Source organism: Suricata suricatta, chromosome 9 (assembly GCF_006229205.1).
Source record: "Suricata suricatta isolate VVHF042 chromosome 9, meerkat_22Aug2017_6uvM2_HiC, whole genome shotgun sequence".
Classification (NCBI taxonomy): Eukaryota; Metazoa; Chordata; class Mammalia; order Carnivora; family Herpestidae; genus Suricata; species Suricata suricatta.
Genome location: NC_043708.1, coordinates 119,321,104 through 119,335,434, shown reverse-complemented (window position 1 = coordinate 119,335,434; position 14,331 = coordinate 119,321,104).

Below are 14,331 nucleotides of genomic sequence, written 5' to 3'. Positions count from 1 at the left end.
TAAAAAAAAGAAAAAAAAAAAAAGCCAAAAGTCCTGCAAAAGAAGCAAGTCCTTTTTGATAAGCAGATAAGCTGACAACCACACACCCACACACCTCTCCAGACACAGTTTTGTTGTGGTTACTGCTCACTGAGCCCAGAATGTGTGTCTACCTCTAGAAGGGACATCCTGTTAGTAATGCAGCTGTTGACCTGTTTCATGGCACAGGGCGGACACGGTGATTGAAATGGGCATCAAGTTCATCACAGATTAGAGAAGGTCCCAGATAAAAAAAGTGGGGGGAGGGGGAGAAAAAGTGGGACTCAAGGCACAGCGCCAGCCAGGGTGATGGACCACACCAGCTGCGTCTGTGCAGGTGCAAGCATCCTAGCCCACGTTCTCTTGGTCCACACACAGGCCTAGTGGGTCCAGCACCAAGATTTCATTTTTGTCCAAGACTGTACCAGAGGAATCTGTCTGCTCCGTTGGTAGACTCACGCTCAGCTTCTAAGCTTGCCTTTCCTGCTGCAGGTGTTTGGCAAACATGGAGGATCTTTCCACCCATGGCTGTCACAAAGTGACTTTTGACTCTTGCATCACTGATCATGGCCAAGTCTTTTTCAAAAGAACAAGAGCCCTTCTAGAAGCTGAACTTCAGAGTGGTCGGAATCATTTTGACGTCTTATTGTTCATTTCTGCAACCATCCTCCAAGACGCCTGTGCTTGTCCTCTGGTTTTTCACCATCTTTTCTTCCCAGGTCCCCTCCTTCTGTCCACCTGCATAACTGCTCAGGAAAGGGCTGTTGAGCTCTCCAGAAGCAGAGTATGTATGGCTCATTTACTCCTAATCCAGATCCCCAACTCATCCTGTGACCATGATGCTTTCATTTAGATTTGCAAGTTCAAGAATTCAGAATGCAAATGTGGACCTGACGAATGCCAGGGCTCTGCCAAGGTAAAAGGGGGCCCAGGAAGGCAATGCTGTATCGACCCCTCTAGCATGGTGCTATGGCTGCCACCCTCTGGCTCCTCAGGCACCTGTCTGGCCAGAATGGGTGCAGGTGCTGACCCAAGGACAAGAGCGCAGACAGCACACGTGTGTCCTGGTCAGACATGCAGTGGGCAGGGAGGTCCAATGACAATTGAGAGAGGGCCATGGTAGGTGGGGACTGCAGTGATCACACTCAACTTCCTTAGGGCTTCCCTAGGGAGCCCCTAGAGCTTTCCAGTGTTGTATGATGGGTCTAGAGGGGATGATCATCTTTGCCTGCCTATCTCTGACAACCTCTATGGCTGGCCCGCACCACCAGCTGCTGGACGCACAGTGTCTCCTAAAACTCCTGGCTTCCCCTCCCTCTGCAGGCATGTCTAGGATAAACACAGACTTGGGGGCCCTATGGAGCTGCTTGCTGCCTGCCTCGGCTCCTAAGCTGCTTTGTGGCCTGGGGCAGATGTTCTTACTCTCTCTGAGCTGTGGTTTCTTGATCTACAAATGGCAATGGACAGCCCCAAGCCCACTGCAAAGTCTCCTCAAAGCCTTCTCCGGTCCTCGGTCCCAGGGAAGAAGTGGCTGCTGCTAAAGCTGCCCTTATCTGTTCTTGTCATAGCAGCGTCTACACTAATCAGTAGGTGTCCCTCTCTGGCCTTCTCTTCCATTGTGTGCCCCGGAGGGGGCGCGGGGAAGGGGAGGAAGTTGGTTACTCCGTCATGAATCTCCAACGTTTAGCCAGCCCCGCACAAAGCTGGCTCCCAATCTGTGTTTGTGTAACTGTCCGCTGGCATTCCCCTTTACCCACTTCTCTGTCTGATGCAACTTTCCCCTCCCCTGAGATGGCTTCCTTTCTGAGCAATCACTGCTTTGCAAAGAGCTGAGCCCCAGTGATTTTGGAGTTCTTTCAGAGTACTCCCAGACACTCTCTGGGAAGTGCATAGAGGGTCATTTCTATTCCCGGGGCTACAGCTCCTTGCCTGGCTCACCTGGGCTCACAGAGGAGGGATCCACTTCTTCTCCAACAGAAAAGGTTCCAGTCATATCCATGGGCTAGGCCTCCATGGGCATCAGAGCACATCAGACAAAGTTCCTGACATCCAGGAGCCGAACACCTATGCAAGGAGATGAGGCACCTGTGAGGTTGCCAGGGCAGAGGGCGGATGTATGCTCAGCCTCCAAGAGGAAGGGAACAGGAGGAAGGCATTAGGCAGGGGAGTCAGATGGCACAGGTCTGTACGAATAGTCTACAAGGGTGTGACCAGACCCTATGCTTCTGTGCACATGCCTAACTCAGGTGTGTGAAACCCCGGTGCACCAGAAGCAGACATCCACTTGGGCTGCCCCAGGTTGGTGGGGCAGGTCATAAAGTTATGGGGACTATTGCATGGGCATCAGAAACAAACAAACAAAAAACCAGAGTATGTTCATATCTAAGGTAACCCAAACCATTTGCTGGTAGGATTGTAAAACTGCACAGCCTATTTGGGAGGCCGTTTGGAAATTTCTAAGAATGTTAAGAATACATTTATTCTGTGCGTCACCAACTTTGCTCCTTTGTATAAATCCAGAAGCAATGAAAGCTTATATCCACAAAGTGTTCAATAGTGTTGGTAGCAGATTTATTCATAATAGCCCCAAACAGGAAACAAACTGGATGGCCATTAACCAGAAAATGGATACATAAATTGTGATGTGGTCACATAATGGAATACTACTCAGTGGTAAAAAAGTTACAGACTGACACAAAATGATACGTATTATGATTGCATTTGTGTGAAGCTTAGGAAAAGACAGAATAAATCTAAAATGACCTGTAAATACCTGTTTTTTGGGGGAGGGTGGGGGCATGCTGGGGAGGGCAGGAGGAGTCTCGTAGGGGTGATGAGATGTTTTGTACCTGGTAGTGACCAGGGAGGATACATTTGTCAAAAGTCATCCAACTGTACGTTTGATACTTGTGCATCAAATATACCTCAACAAAATCAACTTCATTAAAAAACACTTCGGCTTTGAAGGTAGAATTCCTTTCTTAAGTAACCACGGAGTCGAGTCACAGCTGTTCATGAAGTTTTCAGATCTGAGCCACCTCACAGGTCTGGAACCCCTTGGCTAATTGTGAGCCAGGCCCTGTTGAGAAAAGACCATGAGTATTACCCTCGTTTGATGTCACAAATATCCTCCAAACCTGTCCTGGTGGTCTGTGGCCTTTCCCAAGGGTGGCTCTGCCCTGGGACAAAAAGACTTATTCTGGCAAATGTCTATTCTCAGGCAATCACTGGGGGACAGGAATACTTCAATCATTCAGGGTACTTGGTCAGCACTGGCTCTGAGTTGCCACTGATTTAGGGGAACTTGAAAATACCACCATGGCCCTGCAGCAAGGTGGAGGCTTATGGAGGTCAGGTGATAAAAAGAGTTTTGTCCTAAGCGTTGACCTGTGTTTGTTTCCCCAGTTTCCATTGCATAGTTGGAAGAGCCACTTTCAGCTGTGGGCAGGGTCCCCATGTTGACTTTTCTGCCTTGGAGTGATGCTCTTTTGGTAGGAAATGGAGTGAAGGTGGAAGTCCTGGAATTTCCCCCCTCTCTGTATTGAAGTAAGTCAAGGGTAATTAGTTTTCCATCCTGGGGGAATCTCAGAGATTATCGGTGCTATCATGGACTTGGGCAGTTTAAGGGAAGAGGTTCTTAGTATAACCCCTTGTCCCTCACTGTTGGCCCTACACTGAAGATGGCTACATGCTGGAGAAAGGCAGTGGGTCAAGGTAAACTGACAACTGATGGGTCATTGCACTTGTCATTGCTGTTCTAGATGAAACATCTTTTCTGGGCACTAATGGGTGACTTTGGTTCTTTATGTCAATTTGTAAGATCCACCAGAAGCAGCCTGCTCATTTCCAGGACTGCCATCAGCATGCTCTCCCCTCTTACCTCAGGCTCCTGCCAATTTTCTTGCCTCCATAGCAGAGCTGGCCGAGATGCCACGGAACACAGTGCTGGACCTCACTCCTGACATCAGCACGTTGATCGCATCTGCCTCAGTAAGATGCAGAAGTGGGAGAAAAACTCCACGAATACTCAGGACCCTGCTGCCTTGATGAAGTTTCAGGGGACCCTACGGAGCTCTTCAGGACACCCCAACTAAGTGAAAAATATTATCAGTATACTTATAAAAGAAGCATGACACTTGCTGAGATGTTTTGGATTTTGAAGTCAGCCTATGTGCTATTTGAGTATGCTATCCCAACGCATTTACCAAGGAATGAGTTAGGACCAGTTTTGGGTGGGACCCCCTGGGCCTCATCTCCTAACAGACGTAGTGGTGCTCAAGTGTTCATGGCCAATGGCAATTCTGTACAGAACCCCAGCGTACAAATCATAGTACAGAGTCTAGTGATCTGGAACAAAGTCATGACCTCTTCCACATAGAAATATTCTCCTTTCTAAGAGACAGCTTCTGGCACACTGCCAGAAGATGTTGCTAAACATCTTACATTGGTCTTGGTAGGGACTGAGCTGCTGACTAGGAGACATCGACGGACTCCATAATCCTGAGCTGCCCATGATGGACTAGGTGCGATCTGACCCACCCACCTGTAAGGTCAAGCACAAACATCTGCAGGCTATCATTTAGAGGGGATGGTGCATAAGAGGCTGTACTTGAGAAAACCCAGTAGGCACATGTCAGTTGCTTGAGCAGGTGGCTCGGCCCCTGTGACATGTACACCTGATTGCTGCCTCCTCTCCCTCAATCTATGCCTCATGGGAAGTTCCTTAGGACCAGATGGTGGAGCAGGCCTGCTTTCAGATGGTTCTCTGTGATGTGCTAGCTCCAGCTGAGAGCAGACTATGAGAGATACAGCCCCGAACTGGAGTGCCCTTGAAAGACACTGGGGAAGGGAAATCATCCCAGTGGACAAGGCTTCCACAGAACAAATGTTTTTCACATTTCTGGACTGAAAGACATCCAGGAGAATGAACCTATGCTAGTGATTCTTTAAAAAAAATTTTTTTAATGTTTTATTTATTTTTGAGAGAGAGACACACAGTGCGAGCAGGGGAGGGTCAGAGAGAGAGAGGGAGACACAGAACCAGAAGCAGGCTCCAGGCTCTGAGCTAGCTGTCAGCACAGAGCCTGATGCGGGGCTTGAACCCATAAACCATGAGATCATGACCTGAGCTGAAGCTGGACGCTTAACTGACTGAGCCACCCAGGCGCCCCTATGCTAGTGATTCTTAACAGCAGGTGATTCTTCTGGCCTCAGCTTGAGGACATTGGCAATGTCAGGACATTTTTGATTGTCAATCTAGGTGGAGGGCACTACGGGCATCTGGTGGGTAGAGGCCCGCCAGCGGTGTTACTAAACACCTTACTATGTACAGACGACAGTTCCCTACAGAAGAGAATTATCTGATCCCAAATGTCATGAGTGGCACTATTAAGAAACCCTGACCCATACCGATTCATTGGTAGGGGCAAATTGCTCAGTCAGGAACTTGGAAAGAACACAATTCAAAGATTGGTGATGAGGTACAGTGACAAGGGAAATTCTCAGAATGTACGTAGAGCATGAAGATATTTGTGTCCCATGTTTATGCTCATTAAAAGTATACTGTGCAGAAAAGACTGTCAAGAATCAGGTGGACAAGATGGACTGTTCTGTGATGCCAGCCAACTCTTTCACTAGCCATCCTGATGTTTGCTCAATGGGTTCCTATATAAAGAGACCCTGGCTGCAGGGACAGAGGCTATGGATGAGCACAACCACACAGATTTCCTCTCATCAAGGCGAGCCTGGTCACCTCTGCCAGAGTCACCTCTGACAGCAGAGGTCAGCACAGAGCCTCCCATATGGCTCATTGATGGGGATGGCCACCAGGGGTCTGGCTGATTACACTGGATCCCTGCCATTATGGAGGGAAAACAATTTCCCCACACTTAGGATAGATATATTCTGGATTCAGATTTGCCTTCCCTGCCAAACATTACCGTTCATGGACTTGTTCACCATTATGGTATTCCACAGTGTTGTTTTGATGAAGAATGTTGGTTTTACAGCAATGGGATCATGCACATGGAATTCACTTTCTGCACATCCCGTTGGCCCAGAAGCAGCTGGTAGAGTGGCCTACTGAAGATTTCGTTATGATGCCAGCAGGGAGACAACTCCCGGAAAGGTGGGAGTTCGGTCTTACAGATGGAGTTTATGATTTGAATCAGCAACTGCCATATGGTGGTATCTGTCCCGTGGCCAGAACACGCGGTCTGGGAAAACAAGGAGTAAGTGTGAGAGTGACTCTCGTCACCACAATGTATCCTAACAAGGAACCTGTGCTTCCCTGCCCCATACCCCACACTCTCCTGGTTTGTAGGTCTTAGTTGCCAAGAAAGGAGTGACCCAGCACAGCATACACAATGGTGTCACTGAGTGAGAAGCTGACACTTGGCAGTTTGAGGTTTCTCAAACTACTGCATCAATGCAGAGAAGGGAGTTACCACACTGGCAGGGTGCCTGGACTTCATTATCAAGGAACACTTGAGCTGCTGCTAGTTGGTGGGTGCCAAGGTGTTGATGTCTGAAATCCCGGGGGGCTCTTTAGTGTGCCTTTAATGATATCCATGTCCCAAAGTAAAAGTTAATGGTAAACTACAACAGGCAACAGAAGGACTTGTGAGGATTTGTACCCTTCAGAAATGGAAGTTGGGGTTATCCATCAGTAAAGAATCCCAACAAGCTGAGGTTTTGAGTGTAAAGGGAACAGGAGTGGTTCTCAAAAGAAGGTTGTGAATATCAACCATTGTCCCATGGCCAGTTACAGACATGAAGACTATGGTAAACAGGCATATTTTCCTACTTTCTTCTAGGTTGGGTGTGTGTGCAAACACACACATGTGCACATGTACACATACATGGATGTACCTATACCTACACATGCATGTGCCAAGTTAGATGGACACACATACACGGAAGACTTTCTCTTTCCTTTCACTTCCAGTTTTTCTCAGCCTTGTTCCTGGCAACAGCGCTTCACTTGGCAGCTATGGTTTGTTCCAATTTTGTTTCTGCCCCACATGGAGGAGGAGATACCGTGTACCCTCGGAGATACCAGCCACTGCTCTGGGATGTGAATCCAGCCCTGCGGGCCTGCTCCTCTGGGCTCCTGAAGCACCAGCACCTCTCAGGCAGCCTCCCTGTGCAGAGGGCTGCAGCAAACTCTGTGGAGCCCCACCCTCTCCTCTTGCAGCTTTGAACGACCTTGCCTCTTGGTCTTGCTCCCCAGCCCCTGCCCCCACCCGTGCTGGGCTGCTGCCTGCACGTGCTCTCGCCATATGACTTCTGTGCTCCCTTTTTGTATGTGTCAGGGTTCCTAGACCTGTTCCTCCAGTTCTCCAATTTCTTTTTTCCTGAATGACTCACGGACTCCTTGATTTAGTTGGGGACTTAGAGATCCTATCTCTGAGTACCTCATTTCATCTTAAGAATAAACAACACCCAGGGTGTCTAGGTGGCTCAGTCAGTTAAGCATCAGACACTTGATTTTTGGCTCAGGTCATGATTTCATGGTTCATGAGTTTGAGCCATGCATTGGGCTCCATGAGACTCCATGGAGCCTTCTTGGGATTCTCTCTCCCTCCTCTCTGTCCCTCCCCCACTCATGCTCATGCTCGCTCTCTCTCAAAAATAAATAAATAAACTTACCAACAATAAAAAAAGAATAAAGAACATCTGGAACTGCATGTTAACTTCTATTGGAATTTTTAAAAATTAGCAAAAATTGTGCAGAATACAGGTCTGGAGAGGTGCCTTTCTCAAGGTCATTGCAATTTAGGGCCCAACTGGCCTTTCTGTCTCCCAGTGTAGGGCTCCCACACCATCCCATACAGTGCCAAGGGAACAATCTGCCTTTTGTGTGGGATTTCTGCCTGTTCTGAGAGAAATAAGAACATCAGGGCCAGACATGGACAAGTCGTGTGGGCCTTAATGCTGATGCCAGGAGTGTGAAAGGCCATTGGCCCAGAGAGTCCCATAGGCCAGCTGAGCGTCTTTGCTCTCCCTCCAAGCAGGCTGATTCAAGTGCTCCTGCCCCACCCTGACCCTAACCTTCTGCAAGTGACACGAGGCCTTGTGTGTCAGATTCCATGGTACAGAGTGTGAACCCACTTTCAGCCTCTGTGTTCCCTGCTATTGTCCTCTTGTACAGGTGGTCATTTCTGGCATATACAGTTAAGAAAAGTCCTGTTGAAGGGGCGCCTGGGTGGTTCAGTTGGTTGAATGTCTGACTCTTGATTGCAGTTCAGGTCACGATCTCATGGTGGTGAGATAGAGCCCAGAGTTGGGCTTTGAGCTGGGCGTGGAGCCTGCTTAAGAGTCTCTCTCTGCCCCTTCCCTATTTGATCTTGGTCCATACTCTCTCTCTCAAGAAAAACAAAAACAAAACAAAGAAAAAAATCTAGTTCATTCAGATATGAAGTGTCATGATCAGGGCACCTGCGTGGCTCAGTTGGGTAAGTGTCTGATTTTGGCTCAGGTCATGACCTCATGGTTTGTGAGTTTGAGCCTTGTACAGGTCTCTGTGCTGACAGCTCAGAGCCTGGAGCCTGTTTTAAATTCTGTGTCTCCCTCTCTCTGTCCCTCCACTGCTTGTACTGTCTCTCTCAAAAATATAGAAACATTAAAAAGAAAAAGGAAGTGTCATGATCATTTTGAAAAGGAGGGAAATTCTCTTACAAGATGAAACAGTGGTAACTGGTTTACATCTCATCTGATTTAAAAAATACTGGTGTGAATGGATGTCTGATAAATCTTCTTTCTCTGAGACATAAAGCTTTTCTTGGATATTATTTTACCAGGAACACAGGGGTGAGTAAATAATTAAACCAACCAATGCTTTACAAACATGTTAATTTTATTGATTAGGGCATCAAAGCTTCTCTCTGTGTCAAGTAATGGAGAAGCCGTGTCACACGGATTACAGAGCTATTTTTACTTGAAATAATCTTTCATAAAAGAAAGAAATGAAATACAGTTCTTCTATAAAAAGTGCGGTAGTCATTACTGGAAGTTTTCCAAAATGAAAGCAAGATTTACTACATATTGCAAAAATTGGTTTAGTGCTTTAATACTTAATAAAGTAACAACCCAACCACCAAAGACATCTCTTATAAGGGGTTCCTTCTCCAAGAATGGACCAGATGGAAAAGAATATTTGCATTGAATTAGAATGAACACTCCCAGGTAGAAAAGGGCTCTAGATAACTTGGCCAAAGTAATGGGATTTATGACCCATTTTTGCCTTCATGTTTTCTTTTGTCCACAGTAATCAAGTAAATTGGGGAATCAAAGCAACACATTTCATCCCTATGTGGGTTGAATGAACCAAAACAAGGAAAAAGGGAAACAGGGGAACAACATTCACTGGTTCCATAGGCCAAATGCATGTTTGAAGGAACAAAGCAAAAACACTTCAACAGCCCTTGTTAAAGCAAGACTAACTAATCAAAGATGATGGTGAACAGGGTTCAAGCTCTGCAGATGAGGCCGTGAGCAGATTCAGGCCAGCTTCCCTGTGCCTCTAACAGCTCCTTTGTTGATGTGACGGAGGGCCCAGGCTTCCCTCCTGTGTTGCATGGTGACTGGTTCTGTCAGAGGTGGAGTTTGCCTTGTATACTGAGGCTCCAGGCCATGGCTGATCTCCAACCATGTTCGTGGTTGTTTTACTAGTTTTGGTCATAAATTAGTGGAAACAAGCTGTCCCACTCCCACCTGCCAATTTGTAATTCCAAATCAGGTGTTTGGATTCCATTCCATGCAAGCGGGAAGAATGTGTAGGCAGAACTAGTCAGACCATAGGGCACCTGCCATGGAGGAAGGTTTGAGTGGACCAAGGCGGCAGGGCCTGGGAAAGCCCATGTTCTCTCTGAGTACTGGCACCAGGGTGCCCCCAGCTTCTTAGGGCAGCAATGAAAGGGATACTGTTAATTTGGCAATTTAAGCAAAGGGACACACATGTGTGGGCCCACTTACTGTGTGCTGGGCAGGCACAGAGGGAGTGTTAGGAGGGGACCCACACTCCCTGCCTATGAGGGACCCTAAGATATGGCACCCAGAGAAATGACAGCACAAATCATGGAAGAGGCTTAAAGAGAAGGACAAAGCCTTTTAACCAGGCTATAGTAGGACAAAGGTCCTATAAGAAACTTGTAACAGTATTTTGCCAACAACTCTTAGAGGAAAACACATTTGGCCCAAGGACCTGGAAGTAAACACCAAGGTTAGGTAGTTGTGAAAATCATCCTGCAGCGGTGAGGAGTTCAGAGGAGGAACCATCCCTCCCCTGCTGGCCGGTGAGGTCACCTGACTGCATTTGAGGGCCTCCTGCTCTGGGGGGCCAGGGCCAAGGAGGTGTGTGTTTGGCTCTGCAGTGTCAAGGCTCTGTCCCTCCTGCACATACCGAACAAGGACAGAGGGGGAGACTTGAGGGGTCTTGGCTCTCTGCACCTGCTGCTTCCAACTTCGTCGTCCAGTTACCCATGCCTGCCTCCGCTATTCTGCAAGACAAACTCCTCTTCCTCTCTAGGCCTGCTTTTGGTGCACGAGAAGGGGGCTCTCTCCCCTGGGCTGAGTCACCACTGCCACCTGAGTTTGTCCTCGGAAGGAATGCCTGTCTCTCTGGAGACACTATGGAGGAACAGTGTCCGAAGGACTGATTATAAGGGATTCTCAAGGATGGTCCAGGCCCGTAACGACATCATGGAGGTCCATTATGTGTGCTTGAGCATGAGAGCTGCCCTGTAGGGAAACACCCTGCCTGTTGCAGCTTGTTCCAGAGAGCTTTCTGTGAACAGCGGCGGCTCCTATCTCTGACGGATGATCACCAGGCAGGCCTTCACAGACACGTGGAGAAACGGGCTGCAGTCAGGCTGATGTGCTCACTGTCACATCTGGCATCATGGACCACAGGCTGGAGAAGCAGCCAGGGTGGTTATCAGCTAAAAATTTCCCCAAGTAGGGACAGCAATGGAATATGGATTTGATAAAGGTTGAAACTGGCATTATTAGGCCTCTTAATAGCTATCAAAAGACTGATTTCATTTCTTTTCTTCAACAAATATTTATCCAGTGCCTAATATGTGTCAGGCACTGTTGTAGGCACCAGGAATACAGTAGGGAGCAAAACATACAAAAGTTCCTGCCCACGTGGAGCTTACATTCTATGGGGGTTGGAGGAAGGACATAAAATGAATGAATGAATAATTCACATGTGCAGTGCTCAGATGGCAGTAAATGCACAAAAAATGCACAGGGAGGTAGGAGGGTGGAATATGCTGTCATTTTAAATAAATGAGTCAGGAAAGGCCTCCTTGGAAGTGACAGTGGGGCAATAGTCTTTACTATCAGGTAGTGAGGCTGAGCCATGTGGCTTGGGGGAGAACATTCAGGTATAAGGAGGAATAGCATGTGCAAAGGCCCTGAGGCAGGCCCATGCTGAGGGGGCATAGCAGCTAATAACAGAGGAGGAGGTCAGAGAAGTACTGGAACGGGAGTGGTCTTTGTAAGGACTTGGCCGTTTCTTCATTTGAAGTCATCCTCCACTGTCTGTAGATACTGTCAAATAGCTGGTTTTACTAACTGGTCCTTATTAAACTAATAGGTTGCTTTGGTCTTGAGCAGATTCAGCCTATCTTACACCAAGTGGTATACCTCACCTTGTAAAGAAGTGATTACATATGTGTGTGTGTCCGTGTACACACACAAATACACAGATAAATGTACACACATGTATGTATCAAGATGCTCTCTTGGGTGAATGAATAAAAAAGCATTAGCAACGGGGCTTCATTTTGTATATACATAATTGGACTCCTTTTTTTTTTTTTTTGCAAGAATCAAACAGTAAAAATGCAAATTTCAGCTAATTACTTTGCAGGATGAATACAGTCACTTTGCTAGGACTGTTTGGTGAGAGTGGCTTCTGAGTGGTCCCTGGGGTTAAGGGTTAAGTCAGCCCAGTAGAGTAAAGCATATTCATACTGTGTAGCCTGCATATGCCAGTTACTTCTGAAGGTCCATGGGGGCATCTCCCTCTCTCCCGTCCTGGGGATGGAGTGGCGAGAAAGGACTGGTTTTGGGGAAGGTTGCTGACTGCATAACTGTTAACAGGCCATTTGGAATGCTCTTTGGAGCAAAAGTGAGTCTTCCAAAGCACTGCACCCTGGGAGGGCTCCATGCTGCCTGGGGAGACTTCCTACTGACAAGTGGGGGGTGGTCATCTTCATGCCCCGCAGGTCTCTCTAGGATCGGCTATCCTGGACCCCGCCCCGTGTTAACAGGCAGCACTGTCAGGGATGTGCCCTGTGCCCACAAGACTCGACACTGCAGAGTGCATGTGGAGGACGGGTGTGGGGCACTGTGCGCCCCTCTCTGCCTTGAAGAGCCGCATCAGAATGTGGGGGGGGAGTGCAAATTGAAAAGAGTGTATAGTTGGGACCGAATGAGGAGGTGGTGCCCAGCAGTCTTGAAAGAGCCACCACTTTAAGGCTTTTTGGAAGGGGGTACCTTCTCCCTGGTGCCAGGAATGCCAGCCACCTCTGGGCCTTTCCACGACGTGTCTGCCCCCTGGAAACAGCAGATTCAGACCAGCCAGAGCAGAGGCCACCTCGGCAGGCCATGTGGCAACGCCACAGAGGCTGAGGTCCGACAAGGCAGGCCTCGCTTAGCCACGGACACGCATTTTCTTATTTATTAGAAGCATTGAAAGAAAGGAAATGAAAAAACATTGGAGGAGCTTATTGTGTAAAGTCCACACCATGATGAGGAAGAAGGAATCATGTCATAAAGAAAGAAATCCCAAGCGTGCAGTAGATGCCTTCAGCTTTTACTCCAGGTCTCCAAAGTAAACACGGAAGACTCACACAGAACAGAACTTAACACATACATGGGTTTGGCAAAGCCTTTTTTTCCCTCGCACAAATTTCCCACCACTGATAAGTACAGCCCTTTTTATTTTATTAACTATTGTGAAACATATTTTGATAGGATAAGTTTATTTTTGCAAAGTAGAGTGGTTGCAAAACAAGTTTGTGGATGCTAGAGGAGGAGGTGAAAACCAAGGGCACCCGGGGGTGGGGGTAGGGCGTGAGTAGAGAAACCTTTTATCTGGAGTTGCCAAATTCCTGTTGGGAAGCTACTAGAATTGATAAATCACTTAGGAAAATATTAAATTTGTAAAGTAACAGATCCAAACTTGTTAGAGGCCCACTCCAGCCACTGAGTGGTAACAGGTATAAGAAAAAGTCCGCAGTAACTTAGTGAATATAAAGTATTCATTTAAGAGGAAAGGTGCAGTACCAAAATCCATGAACAGAAAAAAAAAATCAAGCTTCCAATAAGGAAAGAAAACACATTTACATATTCTCACTTTCAGAGGATGTGAACAAATAGCAAAAAGCACTTAAACTCAAGAGGCCGCAGTGTGGAGCCCCTTCCCACCTATGGTTACCCTTCCAAGAGGACAACCCTGTCACAATATAAGGGCGCAAAATATTGCTCTGTGGCATATTCTGGAAATAATATAAAAATAATTTCTATGGTACAATTTAAACTTGGCTTGTAAAATTTCAACGTAACATAGCATAAAATCTACAAACAGAATACACGTAAAAACACCCTCCTTTCACAATATATTATTTGAAAAAAATCATACCCGGGTCTTGTGTGTGTGCAGGAAATGTGAAGTAAATTACTGAATTAACCTCCACTGGGGTTTAGAAGTATCTAGGATCCTTCTGGAAATTTGCCATCACTTAGAGACATCTGACCTTCCCAGAAAGGGAAGTCTGGCCAGATGAGACAAGGCCACTCACAGGCAGGGTCTGCCATGTATGCCCCAAGCCCGGGGTGTGTGCCCCGGTGGGGTTCTCAGCTTTTCTAGAATTGGGACTGGCTTTCTTCCTTTTCTCCAGTGCCTATGATCCACTTAACCTTTCCCTGATGCACAAGGGGTCCCCAAGTCACAGAAGGATATGAGAGGACCTCTTGACCCACATGTAACAACACAGCAGTTTCTTATCGTTATTGTTCTGCCTGATAAATTTGATTTGAGAGAACGCTGGCTAGGGACCAGGTCTAGAGAGCTCTTTTGCACAGCACGGAGCGTTCCTGGTACACTGGATTAGTACATTTAACATAACAGTGCGTTCGCTCATGGTTTCGATACTGTTTAGAGGAAGGGATCCAGATCTCTCACAGAAGGAAACAGCTATTTGAAAACCATGTGGACAAGCACCTGCAGACGCCCGGGCAGGCCCGGCCACCCCACGACCACGCTAAGTTGGGGGCCTTGCACATGGCTGGAGAAGCCAC